At 42.6% G+C, this 15,876-nt stretch overlaps 1 protein-coding gene across 1 annotated transcript in view; it reads left to right on the forward strand.

Annotated features, from left to right (window-relative positions):
* heatr6 (HEAT repeat containing 6) overlaps positions 1-1,232 on the forward strand; it is a 152,880-nt gene extending 151,648 nt beyond the window's left edge. The window contains exon 21 of the mRNA XM_069911408.1: positions 1,114-1,232. The gene's annotated coding sequence lies outside the window, so the exon portion shown is untranslated. The remainder of the gene's footprint in view (positions 1-1,113) is intronic.
* Positions 1,233-15,876: the final 14,644 nt, after the last annotated feature.

Genomic DNA, 15,876 nt, shown 5'->3' on the forward strand with positions numbered 1-15,876 from the left:
ATCACTTCAATGGGATGGGGAGGGAGACTTGGGGCACTGAAATGCAGAATCTGAAGTTCATGTATAAAGTTTGTCAGAGAATGTGAAACCATGATAATTTCGTAAGGTTACACCTACCTCACTAATATGGAAACAGACGTCAGCTCACTGAGCCTGTGGCCAGCCATCAAGCACCACTTCCATTCACCTTATTTTGTTCCACTACACTCCCATCGACCCCTCCTGCTTGGCTCGATGAAGTGATTTAGAAAATGTGGCGAAGTAGCAGTAAATCTTATGGGATGAAACATATTTGCCCAGATATTGGACATGACATTTTTAAAACATTGCAACATTTTAAAGATGTGCCACTTGCAGAAGTAGTTTTTCCTTTGCCAGCATTGTGTTGAAATGGCAAGCACTGCCTCATGTGAAAATCTCACTATCAGTGCAATATAATACACCTGTTGACCAGTGTGGATTATAGCCCACCTCAGGATCCATCCAACAACACCAATCACATTGTAGCAAGTGGATTATGTGACAATGGGTCACAGGAAAGAAGGTGCTGAGAGAAGGGATTGTATCCTGACATTCTTGAAAGGGGAGGCAGAAGAGAGAGAAGGAGTGTGTGTAGATGAATGGAGGGGGAAAGGGGTGGGGGGGGAAGGAGTGTGTGTGGGGGGGGGGAAAGAGTGCGTGGGTGGGGAAAAGAGTGCGTGGGTGGGTGGAGGGAGGGGGAAAGGAGTGTGTGGGTGGGTGGGTGGGTGCAGGGAGGGGGGAAAGGGGTGTGTGGGGGGAAGGGGTGTCTGGGGGAAGGGGTGTGTGGGTGGAAGGGGGAAGGGGTGTCTGGGGGGAAGGGGTGTCTGGGTGGAAGGGGGAAGGGGTGTGTGGGTGGAAGGGGAAAGGGGTGTGTGGGTGGAGGGGGAAAGGGGTGTGTGGGGTGGAGGGGGTGGGTCCAGGGGTATGGGTGGAAAGGTGGGTGGGGGGAGGATGTGTGTTTGTGTGGTGAGGGAAGAGGATGTGTGTGTGTATATATGTAGGAAGGAGGGGAGTGGAAGTCCCGGAGAAATAGCAGAAGAAGGGAGAGACCTGGTTTTTGAGTGGGTGATTTTTCTACTGGGCCATCTCCAGGACCGTCTGGACATGGTGGCTGGAGAACCATCAGCTCGCGCTACGATCACTGCTACAGGGAAACCCATGATGCCATCAAGATCGACCCCACGGTCAAACATCTCTCCTCATTACAGACAGCCTTCTTCAGGTATGTAAATGATGCAGTTCACTTGACAATGCTGATTGGGTGTAATTAGTGCCTTGATGCTGGGACATTGGCCTGGGCGAAGATGCTGATGTTGGTTTGTTAATGGTCTTGAAGGCTTGGTGGCATCTTGCCTGTGTTTTAACTTTAATTGGACGAATAAATTGTATTAAAATGAATATATATCCTTGTGTTCAAAATCTTTCTCAGTCTATTCTGTGTGCTATACCAAGGAATTTTTTAAAGGAATTAACAAAGTAATTTGTTTATTTTTATGGAAAGGTAAGTTTTCGAGAGTTTCCCTGCAGAAGTTGACATGGAGGTATGATTTAGGTGGACTTCAATTACCACATTTTCAGAATTATTATGAAGCAGTACAATTAAAATTTATCAATAGGATGTTTGATATTGATCAATCTCCAGTATGGATGAAGGTGGAGTTGGATCAGATTTTTGAGAATAAAATACATCAATTTATATATAAATGGAATTCTTTTTTGCAAAAGTATAAATTGCCAGTATTGAGACATTTAATGGATATATGGTATAAATGGAATCAAATTATAGGAACTAAAGGTAAAATTTCAGCCAAGACACCATTATATATCAGAATAAAATAATTCCTTTTTCTTTGACTAACCCCTATTTGAAAGATTGGGAAATGAAAGGTGTGAAGTTGGTGGAGGACTGTTTTGAAGCAGATATGTTTCTTTTATTAGAATTAGAGAAAAATTTGGGATAACTTTATTTGCTTATTATCAGGTTTGGGATTTATTCTTGGAAAATTTTGGATGAGAATTGGTGTTACCTGGTCAACTAAATTTGAGATATTAATTTCTGGTAAGGGAAAGAAAGGGTTTATTTCTGAAATGTATGCGTTATTACTGGAAAAGATGACTAAGGTTGATGTATACAAAATGAAGGACAAATGAGAAAAAGATTTATCTATAATGTTATCTTTGGAGGAATGTGTTTTGATAGTATTATGAAATTAATGTGAGATATAGTTTGGTTAATTATAACTTCATGCATCAGTTGTATTTAACTCCTGAAAAGTTTTTAAAAAAAAATATGGTTTTACTTCTTCGGATTTGTGTTTTCGATGTGGAGAACAGACGGGAACTTTCTTACATTCAGTATGGGCATGTACAAAAGTTAAACCTTTTTGGGGAAAAAATTAAGTTTTTGGAAGATTTATTTAAGATGGATTTGCAACTTGATCCGTTGGTGTGTTTAATAGGTTATACCAATATATTAATGGCGGGTTTGCGATTGGACAAATCTCAAATTGCATTTATACGATTAGGGTTGGTGGAAGCTAGAAAATGTATAGTGGTCACTTGGAAGAATGATGTTGAACTGAGTATACAACGATGGCATAATGAGTTACAATCATGTATTTATTTAGAGAAGATAACTTACAATTTGCAAAATAATTGCCCTTTCTTTGTTAAAATGTGGACTTTATATTTGAAATTTATGGGTTTCAATATAAAGAAATTTTTTTTGTGTGATGCAAAGGGTTGACACACCAAGCAGCAACTATTAAATACCCGAGATAATTGTTTTTCAACTCTGATGGGGTGTTTGTAGGGATTTAGTTTTTTTTTGTTAGATTATTTTGTATGTATGTATTTTGTAAAACTTGTAAATAAAATTTTCCAAAAATTTTTTTTTCCAACTTGTAGACAAAATCAACTTGTCACTTGTAAGACCAGAATGACCTGGGGATGGCCTATGTTAATCTTTTTTCCCAATTAGGGAAAGACGAAAGAAAACGGTCAGACTTTATTCCAATGTGAATTGGCCTATTCTGAGAAGAGGAGTTCATTACAAACCAGTTTTAGTTAATCGTTTGGGAGAGGGTCATGAGGAATATCTATTTGTGTTGTTGCAGGATAACTCGTATATTTACTAAGTTTTGGCTCTTGTCCTCGATGTGCCGATCTCTCAACTACTCTACAACACATTGTAATGTGTTTTTAGAATTCCCCTGTCTTACCGGGGGAAGGGGGGGTGGAACCTTGTATTCAGAGGAATGCATGGAAAGGTTTGTGACCAAGTCAGGGAAGGGGCACTGGGAGGAAAGGACAGGAAAAATAACTGAATAAATCATGGGTGTTAAGTGCAGCAGACTGTTTAAGTGCAAGCTGAGTCGCATAGTTTTGGGTACAGGAACATCCAGTGCTGTGGGCTTGGATATGAAGTAGAAACACATTGATAACCATGTCAAAGGATAGACCAGTACTGACACTCCTTAAGTCCGCTTCCCATGTTGATGATAAATAGCACCTGTCACTCTCCCAGTATACCATGAAACTGTTGTTAACTCTCTCTTTATCCGCTTTTGTAATTTAGAATTAAGGGGTTAAACATGACAACCATGTGCTTGGAAAAAAAATCACTAAATTAGACTATGTATTTTTAGATCCTCTGGAATCAAATAAATAGTTCAAGGAGTTTGGGATAAATGCTTGCCCCTGAGATCTTTGAGTGAAACATGAAAATCTGTTGTGAATGCAATTAAAACACAGAGGTGCTGGAGAAACTCAGCCCAGTCTCACATAGGAGGTAAAGATATATTATCAACATGTCAGGCCCTTGAGGAAGGGCTCAGGCCTGAAATGTCAGTAATGCATGAATCTTTACCTCCTATGGATACTGAGACTGGCTGAGTTTCTCCAGCTTCTCTGTGTTTTAACTTGAGATCTTTAGAATTGTTGTCAAAGGACCAGAAGCAGCATTTACACACTGTTGACCATCATAGAATCAAATTCATCTGCATAAGAACATAATTTATAAGTGCTGGCTTTGTCATGGTGTTTTCAAGGCTCTAAGTACAGGAGTTTGATATGCCATTGCTCGCCAATCAAGACTGTGTTCACACTCTGCAAATTGTGCTCCCCAGATCTGGCTCATAACAGATCAAACAATGCAGTTCCTGCTGGCCTTATCAAATTCATCAATATCTTTTTGATGGCTGGACTTTGTTACCTGATTTCTGTGAAATATTTAAAAAAATATTGTGTTGCAATATTTCTAGATTTCACGTTTTTGCTTTTACGTGGATTATTTGTAACTTCACTGATCGGAAGCTTGGGGTGATACAACTGGCTTTAACTACTTCTAATTCCAGTATTCACCTGAGGAACTTGCTTGTCCTGTGACACAGATACCATGCGTGGAATACCAGCTCAGCAGTCATTTCCCCATCTTTACTGCACAGCTTAATCTTCACTCTACTCGGTCTCTCGCTGGAGTAGGTTTAGAGTCGAGGCACAGCAAATGATGCATTCGTTCAGAAGTCAACGCTGCAAATCTATGCATTTATTTCTTAAACTGCAGGTCCACATTGGCCATCTGTATGCAGACAACTGTGTAGGACACTGTTGCTGAAGGGTTCCTGATCATGTCAGAGGTTCGGATCCAGAGCTTGGGATGCTGATGGTTTGGACTGGACTGGCTGCAGGGGCTGTAACTCTGAGGAAACTCTCTTTTGCTTCTTTCTCTGACTGTAAGAGGCGCCTCAGGCAATATGGTGAATCTGTCTGCCTGACAGCAGAGAAACACAAATGTCATATAATATTGCACTGTCTTTATTACATGACAATAAATCGAATCTTGGATTCTTAACTATTTCAGCTGAGGGACATGATGGCTGACCAATTCTGTTCTTGAAAAGGAGAACTGTTCCGTTTCCACCAACTCGATGCCATCAGAACTCTATCTTGGCTGATATTTGTTTCCTCTGGTCTGGAGGCACTTAAGCCAATTGCATCATTCCACCTGTTACACTGGGTGGAATTATGAGGCATTATGCGAGGGCTGAATCTATGACATCGCATAGCACGACATAAATCAGAGCTGTCCAATATTTTAGCCATTAATGACTTGGTTAATAGTTGAGCAGGAAATAACTAACAGACATTGTCACTGGGCACATAACCTCAAAGATTAGATGTAGAAAGGTTGTTTCTCATGGTGGGAGAGTCTAAGACAAGAAGGCACAACTGCAGGATTGGAGAGCATCTGCTTAGAACAGAGATGTGTAGAAATTTCTTCAGCCATAGGGTGGTAAATCTGTGGAATTTGTTGCCACAGGTGGTGTGGAGCCCAAGTCATTGAGTGTATTTAAGGCAGAGATTAATAGGTTCTTGATTAGCCAGGGCATCATGATTATGGGGAGAAGGCCAGGCTGTGTGGGCAAATGGATCAGCTCTTGATAAAATGGCAGGGCAGACTTGATGGGCTAAATGGCCTATTTCTGCTCCTGTGTCTTATGGTCTGGCATCAAAGATGTGTACTTTAAGCTTTTTGTATCATTGAATGTAGGTTAATTCTTTAACCATTTATTGGTTATCTAGTAAAATAGTATGGAACACACATGGAAAAATAAAGCCGTGAAAACAATCACTTCCCCACATTTCCTCTGCATCTATTCAATCCAAACTTGCAAAAATGTAAAGCTTTCAATTACATTACCCTCGCAACTTTCTTGACAGGAAATTATTACATTTTCTTCACTGCATCATGCGAGCGGCTGTAATGATTTTCATTGCAGCCATATCTTTGGTTAGATGCTAATTATTACTGGTGGTTCAGTGCTGGACTGGACAGCTACTCTCACTCACTTCAGATTTATTGTCAGAGTACATACATGACAACCCATACTACCCTGAGATTCTTTTTTCCTGCGGGCAAGGCAGAAGTACCACTTATTGGTAACACACAAAAAATTGTACACCATGTACGCATGTAAACAAACTGCAATACAGAGAAAGGGGAAAGAAATCAATAAAGTGCAAAAATAAGAGTCCTTAAATGAGTCCCTGATCGAGTTTGTTGTTGAGGAGTCTGACGACGCAGGGGGAGCAGCTGTTCCTGAACCTCGTGGGGCGAGTCTTGTGACACAAAGATGATGTAGCTGCAGGTTTCATTGAAATCAAATGTGTGCAATCTTTCAGAAAACTAGATCAAGGAATATTTCTTAATCTTTAATAAATGGAGGCCCTTTGCATGCTCTGCAAGAAAGATGCCTCCCAGACTAGGAAATGGTGACTTGCTGGAGGAGTCATAAAATTTAAAAAAAAAGGTTGTCTTTGTGGCTTCGATTAAGCAGAGTGGGTAATAATGTGTTTTTGTATGAGAACATTGAAGGCTTGTTTAATGCATTTGGCTTCAAGACAGTTTGACCCATGCCAGGAAGAGGTTAATTTTCACTTTACCGAGTCTCCTCTCTGGAGAAGTGAGACTGTCTATGAGACGGTGAGGTTAATTTTTAGTTAACTGTTTGGAGGTATCCTGCCTGTGAAGACCCAGCCAATGTCCTTCAGGCCAGGTGAGTCGAAAGCCAAATAGGCCGGGCGGAAGAGTGATGATGAGAATGATCGACCGGAATGGTCGTGGAAGGAAGGAATTCCAAACCTCGAAGTAATGCAATTCATTGAATAGTTCATTTGTGAATTGACTTTAAAAAAAAAAAAAATCCTGTGGATGACCAATAAAAGCAAAATGCCTGTACTATTCCTTGCATGACAACTGGGTATACCACAGAGCATGTAACCATGGACTACTTTTAAGTTTAGTTACTTCTATAATGTAAGAAATCTTGCACCTCAGTTACCTGCAGCCATGCATTTACAAGCAGATAACACTGGGCAATGACGATTTTGCTTCCTGAACACTTTTGGCGTACTTTATGCATTTTGGGCGACTGATAGGAAAATTTTAAGGTGATTCTTTACAATTTTTGTGATTTCCTGTCGTATTTTAAGTCTACTTCAAGCATTCAAAACCAGGAAGTGCAAGATGTCATTTTCGGCATTCACACTTGGACTTGTTCCCTGCTGATCTTCGTGCAGTCGGTGACGAACACGGTGCAAGGTTTCACCAGGACATTACGACCGTGGTAAAACGGTATCACGGCAACTAGAATCCATCAATGGAACCAACTATTGTTGGACACTGACACGAAAGGCGTCAGATGCTGAATACAAAGAAAGATCAGCGGCAAAACATTTTTAGGACCGTGGAACTCGTGCGATGTGTCAGCGACATTAAACATGCTAAATTCAATAAAAGTTCATTTAACATTTCTCCAACTTGCTACATGACTCAGCAAATCTGAAATGATCCTTGTGTTCATCTTAAAGTTGTTTATCATAAAGCCCTTTTTCTCCAGGTAGTAAACCTTGGTCGGGGGGGGGGGGGGGGGAGGTTAGAAAAGTGTTGTATAGTGTAATCTGTAATCATGGTTCTAATTTTTTTTTTGGTCAGGACATCAGCGGATGTTCTTGGCATTTAAAGGAACTGGATCTTCTAGTGAGAGCCAAATGGGATCTTGGTCAAAGGGTTCATCTATAAGATGTCAATGCCAACTTGCAAAACCCACTCAGTGGTATATAACCATATAAGCATATAACCATTTACAGCACGGAAACAGGCCATGTCGGCCCTTCAAGTCCGTACCGGTTCACTTGAACAACTCCACTAGCTCCTCCGCAAACTCCTGAGGAAGAATTGCACTTGAACTTCTTCCCTGCTGATCTCGGTAGATTATGATGGTAGCTAAGGTATTGGCCAATAGATAGATGTTGTTAGTCACTGAATTTACTGTCCATCCTAAATTGTCACTCACAGAGCATCTTGTTAGAACTTTCCAGACACAATTAAGAGTCAATCACATTCTTGGGTCTGGAGTGACATTTCGGCTAGACCAGGCAAAGATTAGCAGCTTTCTTCCTAATGAAAGACATTGATGAACCAGTTAGGGGTTTCCACAGTAGTTTCATTATTAATATTCCTCATAATTCCTTAAAATTCCTTACTCTTCCCCCCTGGCTCAATGGTGATATCTGAGCTCTTGCTTAATCATTGTTGCCACCCTATGTCTGGTTAAGAGAGCTATTACAAGCTTGTCATGGACATTCTTAACTGCTCTATCAATGGTAGAAGTGCCAGCAATGGTGGATTAACTACCACCCGGGCCCCTAGGCCCCCCCCCAACCCTGCCTGCCTGCCCCACCTTTCATTGAATAAAGTGATGTTAAGTTACGTTAAATAATTTGTATTAGGGGTCTCCAAAGTGGTCAATATCGATCGCTGGGGGTCAATGGGACTATTCAGGGAGTCAAAAAATGCCAGGGGTTGAAAGGGAGTCGATCAACACGGGGTGGGGGGGCGTGGGGGTGTTGATTGAATTTTTGGGCTTGAAAGAATTCTAGAGCCCGTGATTCCTGCTCCTGCTGGGCCCCTAGGCTTAAAAAAAAATCCAGTGATGGTTAATCCATCACTGAGTGCCAGAGGTCTCCCTCAACATGTCTTCCAACTCCTGGAATCCAGCATCCTTCTTTCAGAGGCTGAGGAGGAAAGTGCAGAGGCAGTAAAATCAAAAGATATTTGAACAGATTTAAGGGTGAGAGGGGTTTGGAGGGATATGGACCAAATACAGTCAAATGGGATTAGCTGAAAATGCCATGTTGATTGGCATGGACTGGTGGTTCTGTGACCCTATGCTTCCCTCGTGACATTGTTTGATACCGAGCTTGACATTTGTTAAACATTGTTTGGATCCTGGTGGAAATATTAGCGTGTCTAATGAAATGGACGTTCTCAACCATGGAGAACATTGCATTTCATTCATGATTAGGGTGAAACTATTTATTGTTAGTTCAATCTACACAACAGTTATTGTATTTCTCAGCACAGGTGATTGTATGATCTCCCATCCATTATCAGAGAGAAATGGAGGTTCAATGAGTCAGTCAGCTCCTTTCCCTTTGACCTGGTTCTGGGGCAGAATCCAAATGCATTAAAGGGATGAAAAGCAATTGGTTTCTGACCAAAATGTCAGGAAATAAGTTGAGGGCAGAACGTGGTGATCAAGGGAAGGGTGCTATCTCATTAAGTTTCCATTCCAAATTGATGTGGTTTTCTACAGCAGATCATCACTAACCAGCCAGCATTGACCAGGTTTGTCATTGGCAAGGAAAGGGAACAGCCACAATGTGTGATATCTCTCCTTTGAAAGTTTAAATTGACAGCCCATTGCGGGCATTGGCTGAAGGCTAATGCTTCCACAGAACCAAGGTGTATCAGACAAAACCTTATTCTGCATCTAGTCCTTTTTCTACTTGAAAAAGGATGGTCTCGTTAGCACAATGTTATTACAGTGCCAGTGACCCTGGTTTGAATCCTGCACTGTCAGTAAGGAGTTTGTACGTTCTCGCCATAATCTGTGTATATTTTCCTGAGTGCTCCTGTTTCCTCCCACCCTTCAAACCATAGAATATTTGGGTGGCATGGGCTCGTACCTTTCATCAAGGTATGACCTTAACCACACCCTAATGTAGGGCCAGAAACGTTGGTTGTGTATCTTTGTCTCTGCTCTGTAAAGTCCACTGTTTGACCAGCTGAGTTTCTCCAGCGTTGTGTTTTCAGTTTAGTTTCTAGCTGTTCTTGAGAGAATAATTTTTTTAAATAAAAAGCCTGGAGTTCTGGAATCTTGAGTGAACCAGGAGAAGTGGGATTGACTCAAGGGGTCAGTCAATATTTTGAACGGAACCAAGTCTTCATAAAGGGCCCTGATGCAAAACATTGACTCTTTCTACCCATAAACCCATAGAAGGGATGATTCCATAGTACAGGCCCTTCAATGTTGTGCTGACCAATATATCCCTTAAAAATATACTAGACCCTCCCTATCCCATTACCCTCTGTTTTCTTTCATCTTTGTACATTTCTAAACTCCCTTTCAGTGATCCCAGGAATTGAATGTCAATCAGCCTTTAAAATGGCAAGTGTGAAAGCAAAACCTGTTCAATGCCAGTGTCAGAAGACGTCATCTCATGCTGGAGATAAACCCTTGCAAGTGTGAAAGCATTCAGTGTCCCGTTAGGAGTGGTCTCATGCACAAGACCAAACCCCCATTCCAATCCCAGGACACTAAATGGCCAATTTACTGGGATGCAAGAGTGAAAGGGGCTTATGCCTCTCATAATCTTGTAGACCTCTATTGTCTCCTCTCATCCTTCTCCGTCCAAAGAGAAAAGTCCCAGCTCTGATAACCTTGCCTCATAAGACTTGATCTTGCAGCATCTTTTTGCTCACACAAAATATTTAAAAAAAAAATGCTGGAAACACTCAGCAACTCAAGGCAGCATCTGCGGGCAGGGGGTCCCCTCCTAGGCAGGGGGTCCCCTCCTAGGCAGGGGGTCCCCTCCTAGGCAGGGGGTCCCCTCCTAGGCAGGGCGTCCCCTCCTAGGCAGGGGGTCGTCCCCTTCACCAGAACTCTTTCCACTGCCTAAACTGCGCGATGTCTCAGGCATTTTGTGTGTTTGTTTCTGATTGTCAGTGCGGGTAAAATCTTATTCTAAACTTTTCACAATATCCTTTCAAGGACCTTCGATCACTTTGGGAGTGGTGATTGGTTTCATCGGACCGCGAGTTGTTTGGGTTTGCCCCAGTTTTTGCTCAATCTCTCCTTTTTCACCACCCCCCTCTCCCTCCCCCTCCCCCTCCTCTCCCTCCCCCTCTCCCCTCCCCCCTCTCCCCTCTCCCCTCCTCCCCCTCCCGCCTCTCTCCTCCCTCCCGTTCTTGTAGTTAAAAGTAAACCAGGGGCCGATGATGTGGTTCCGCCTGTCAGCGTCCCTTCCTCTAATTACATTACACCACTCCTTCACATCAGCACTTGATCTGATAACCAATTTATAAGCAGCAAAATCAATCAGTTTAAAATGATGGATACATAACCTAATTATTTGGAGGTTCCCATTGTTTGATGAATAATTACTTTTTTTTTTGAGGTGCCATTGGGTGAAAGGATTAAATCCGCGTGTTTATCCGGATCTGACCTTGGGTGTGATGTGAGGCTGTTGAAGAATTCTTTCGGTCGCTCCCGTGGCTGCCGCAGGGTTACCTCCACCAACCCCCCCCCCCCAACCCCCCACCACCCCCACCAACCCCCCACCACCCCCACCCCAGTACTGTAAGGGAGGCTGGCTCGACACGTTTCCACCTTGATTCTATCTCCCAGCGGCGTCTCCCGACCATCGCCTCTTCCAGGAATTTGACAGCGGTGACCCGAGTTTGTGGGCAGTGATCTGACGCAGAGTCATTATTGGGTCAGATTATGTGCACGATGGGAAAGTAATGAGCAAAAGGAGGCCTTTCAGCCCAACACATCAGCCTAGAAATCCAAAAATATACTTTATTTGTTACTATATAGAGTAAATAGGTTTGCACAAATTTCTCTGCCTCAATCACCCTATTAATTTAATACATTCTCCTCCAATTCGTTATTCATTGTTCCTCTTTCACGTTAAATAAGACCTTAGTGTTTGCATTTTGTTTATTTGTCACAGAATACACTGTGAGGACTACTTCACGAGCCGGCCAACAGGTTATCTCTGGCATTCATACAGCCATTCAAAGAACACAATTTACACAGAAGGGGATGACAGGGAAAAGAAAGACCAGTGAGACAAAGTAAGGGCAGCATTGGGGAGGGGGAGGGATTCGTTCAAGAACCTGATGGCTGCAGGTGGGAAAACTGCCATGGGGTGTGCAACTGTGGCTGAACCCCAGACTGTAGTCCTGCCCCATCAAGTGTGAATCCATCACTCAGAGTGGATTCTGTAACTTGGATTGTGTACTTGGCAGCCTTCCCTTCAGACAACAGCCACACAGTCTGATTCCACCTTCCATGTCTGTGGCCCTGCAAGACATAACTCTTTAAGAACATACCCAAACCCCTTAAAATTTTGATCAGGGTTTGTTCTACCCTTCCAGAAAGTGAGTTCTGGACCCTACTGTGTGAGGAAACATTTTTCCTCATTGTTTCATCATCTAACGACTTTTTTTGAAAACATTTTGTTCATACCTTGACGAAGGGCTCAAGTCTAAAACAATGGTTATGTATCTTTGCCATATAAAGTACACAGTTTGATCTGCTGAGTTTCTCCAGCATTGTGTTTTTACTTCAATCCACACTTTCTTGCTGAAGAATATATGGCCTTCCTATTCAGGCTGTCCACACAATTTTATGCATCTCCCTTGAGTCTTCCCTTTCTGAGAGCAGACCTAATCTACTTAACTTTTTCTCACACCCCACCCGACTTGGTCCACATCATTCAGAATTGTGGCTCGTATATGGGGGCTTTCTAACTGGGAAGATCAAAACTAATTGTCTTTAAATTTCCATTGTTAGTCAAGAGATAATGAAATGATCAGTCTTCAAGTTTCACCAGAGCTCCCAAACTATCTCCATTGGACCTGTTTTGGATGAACACATCACTTGTTCTACCTGCTGATCGTCATAAGGTGAACATTCCAATTTGGATGAACGTTGTGGAAAGGTTAACCTGCAGAGTTGAGTACACCACACATTGCTGTTGGATTGCCTTCGAACACATCTCACATGGAACAAAAGAACTACACAAAGAGGCATCAATCTTAGTTCACTGAATAACCAGCTTTCCTTGATGAATGCAACCCTGATTTAAGCCACTCGGTTATTAACTTTCAGTTTATTTTAGACACTTTCTGTGATCCAGCTGTATCCAGTTGAATGTATGAAGCAATTTCTGTGTTTATTGCTTGATGCAGAAAGGTCAGCATTAGCATTTTTGCCAGGACTTGGAAGCAGAACGGTCTCTGTGAGAGGGGTGGAGGTAATGATTTGTGTCATTGACCATTTCCAATATCCTCAAAGAATTGAACCATAATTACATGATTATAAAACTGCATCTGGTATTGAAATTATTCATATTTTTTTGTCTGGAGAAGTGGAAAATTTTTGCTTACAATTTCTTTGCTGACCAAAGAATCTTTGTCTTCAATTTTATTGTCCCACTTCCTCATATTATTCACCTGATGTTTGTTGGCCTACATTAGATCTCAGCTAAGCAATACTGGAAAGTATCTTTAGGCTCAAATTCGGCCATGGATTGACCTATAAACTTACTTTATCACCTCTCCACCCATCTCCAATGTTGTGAGAGGCAGATACTCACAGCATGAGAAGTACTTGGATCACCAAGACATAGAAGCCAAAGGCTCCGTGATTCCATTCTCCCCATCTGGGACGTGTATTAGCTTTAGGCGAACCAAGTGACTGAAGTAGATCTGGGTTAGGCGTTTAAAAAATATTACCTGCCACTTGCACGCCAGAAAACGGTGTGCCCAATTATTGAAACCCAATGTGGAGCCTGCAGTGTATCTCGGCGCTACACTTTCTACCTTTTTTTTGGAAGGTCTGAGTCACCATCCACTTGGTTAACAATGTCAATAGGCCAGCACCAAAAGGAAAAGGGAGTCAGGGAGAGAGTGAAAGGACCAGCGTGCCTCCTCTATAGTTGCAGGGGAGAGGGTATTAGCGGGCCCTGCGAGGGAAGGTGGAGAAAGGATGTGGACCCCATTCCATCGCAGGAGAACGTAGCGCCGAGTAACACCATTCGCAGCTGGGGGAGTAGAGTGGGACGATGCCTTTTGGATACGGGGAGCGATAAGCCCGTGAACAGAAGCACAGCTCCATTCGGAATCGCTCCCGACACGTCTGCAGCCGCCCTCCTTCTGGCCTGAGAGCATTAACTTGGGTATTGCGCCGAAACAAGCAAAGTCACTCCCCATTTTAACAGGGTTATTGACAACAACCCGATGCTCATTCTATCAGAGACTCGGGATATTTAGATTCTCAATACAATTGCCCTCTTGATTTCATTTAGGGTTTTACGATTAAGCCTTTTCATATGTGCTACAATACTCAGTTTTTTTTTAAAAAAAAGGACATTTAAAAAGCAGTATTTTGGTTATTTTCAGTAGAAATCTGAAAACCCATATGAAATCAGCGAAAAATATCTCGTTTGAGGAAAAACTGTAACAATGTTCCTGATCAGTCGTGGGCACTTAACCATTGGAAATTCTCCATCTAATTTCCCTCTCTTTGTGTAAGTGGCGACGATGAGCTTCATGAACTGCCGCAGATAACAGTGGTGGAGTCAGGTTTAATATAACCTGTCGATGCTTCAGGACATTTGGAACCGTTTCTTTCGAGCAACACATTGCAAATTTTACTCCAGTTTTAAACCTAGTGGTATTATAAATGCCACGTCCAACTAGGAAAGTTTTTAAATGAAGCGGTCCTTTTCAATAATCTATAGGACTTGTTGTAATGGTCCGCTGTTCAACTCTAATTTTTCTACCACAGCTGTACGAATTATTTCGGTTCCTGCTCCCCCCCCACCCCCTGGTTTGATGGGGGCTCGTCTTCATCCCTGAAATGTTAGCAGGGCAGGGAAAATCCTTTAGCGGGAGCGACGCGTTTGATCAGTCGCTAAAATGTCTCAACACTGAAATTCCACGTCTATTGACAAAACTAATCAAAGAACTCCTCCTGCATTTAACAACTATTTCATTATGACACCGACATAAAAGTGTTTTAAGCCATTCTACCTCTTCATAAACGAATGTGACTCGTCCTTTGCCCAAGCACCACCTGATGAATTAAGATGGACCGACGAATTCTATGGGAATTGGGTTTTTTAAAAAGAAAACGTGGAACTTGCTCTGGATCTGGGCTTTGGAAAAAGTTGATAAACTTCCGTCACGGTGCACCCGGATACGAAAATGCAGATATTTTGGATTTGGAAGGGCAATTGGTATCGTTGAGGTGAACGGCAGGAATTGCCCAGGTTCTTCTGCACACATTGTGGGGCTATCTTGGAAAGTTACAAGATTGTCGAGGGTGATAACTTCTGCCGTGACAATGGATTCTATTCAAGCTCTCCCCTCTCTGGAGATTGATTACATAGGCTGCAAGAGCGGGCAGGGGAGGGGGGAGGTTCAAAACTTCGTTAAAAGTCAAATTCTCCACTTTCTTCGGCCGAATTATCAAATAAGCTAGTTCTGTGGAAAAGTGGTTGACCGGCAGGTCACTTTAAACCGCCTGTCCTCTTGGCAAACTCCCTGCAAAATTGATCGGTGGAAAGAGTCCAGAAGGTTTTGGCAAGTCGCGATTTATTCTGCTTCTAACTGGGGAAAACCAAAGAAAATGAAAAATAAACCTGAACTATTTATAGAGGCCATCCTTTCCTAGAAAGTTGCCTGGTTTGAGCCCAAGATTGAGGATTATTTTAAGGACTTGCAGTTGAACTATTAATCCGGCAAGGTGAACCCACGACTTGCACCACTTCTAAAGGGCCAGGGAACGCCATTGACCGACTCTTGAATTTATTTGGCCCTTGTATTGAGGCGCGGGAAAATTGGACCCGAAACAAGAACACACTTCCGGGTTCAACCTCAATGTATGGAGGCACTCTCTACCCCTGTGCTCTTGAGGACACAGGCACGTTCTTAGCACGTTTGGTGGGATTTAAACTTGGTGGGTTGAACACGTGGAGATAAATAGGATTTCTCAACTCGACATCGACCATGCATTTCAATTTTAACCCGCTTGACCTCCAATCAAACGACCCCCCCCCCCTTTGGGAAAGGCTTGTGGCTTTGTTGACAAGATCGTTCCTCTTTTTCGTCTGGGCAGGACGATCCCCAATTCTTTGCACAACAGTTCCACCGAGGGACCATCAAAGGCTGAGTCCCTCCCGCGCAGAATTGGACGGTGCACACAAAAATATTGATTG

This window comes from Narcine bancroftii, chromosome 14, assembly GCF_036971445.1.
Source record: "Narcine bancroftii isolate sNarBan1 chromosome 14, sNarBan1.hap1, whole genome shotgun sequence".
In the NCBI taxonomy this organism is placed as follows: domain Eukaryota; kingdom Metazoa; phylum Chordata; class Chondrichthyes; order Torpediniformes; family Narcinidae; genus Narcine; species Narcine bancroftii.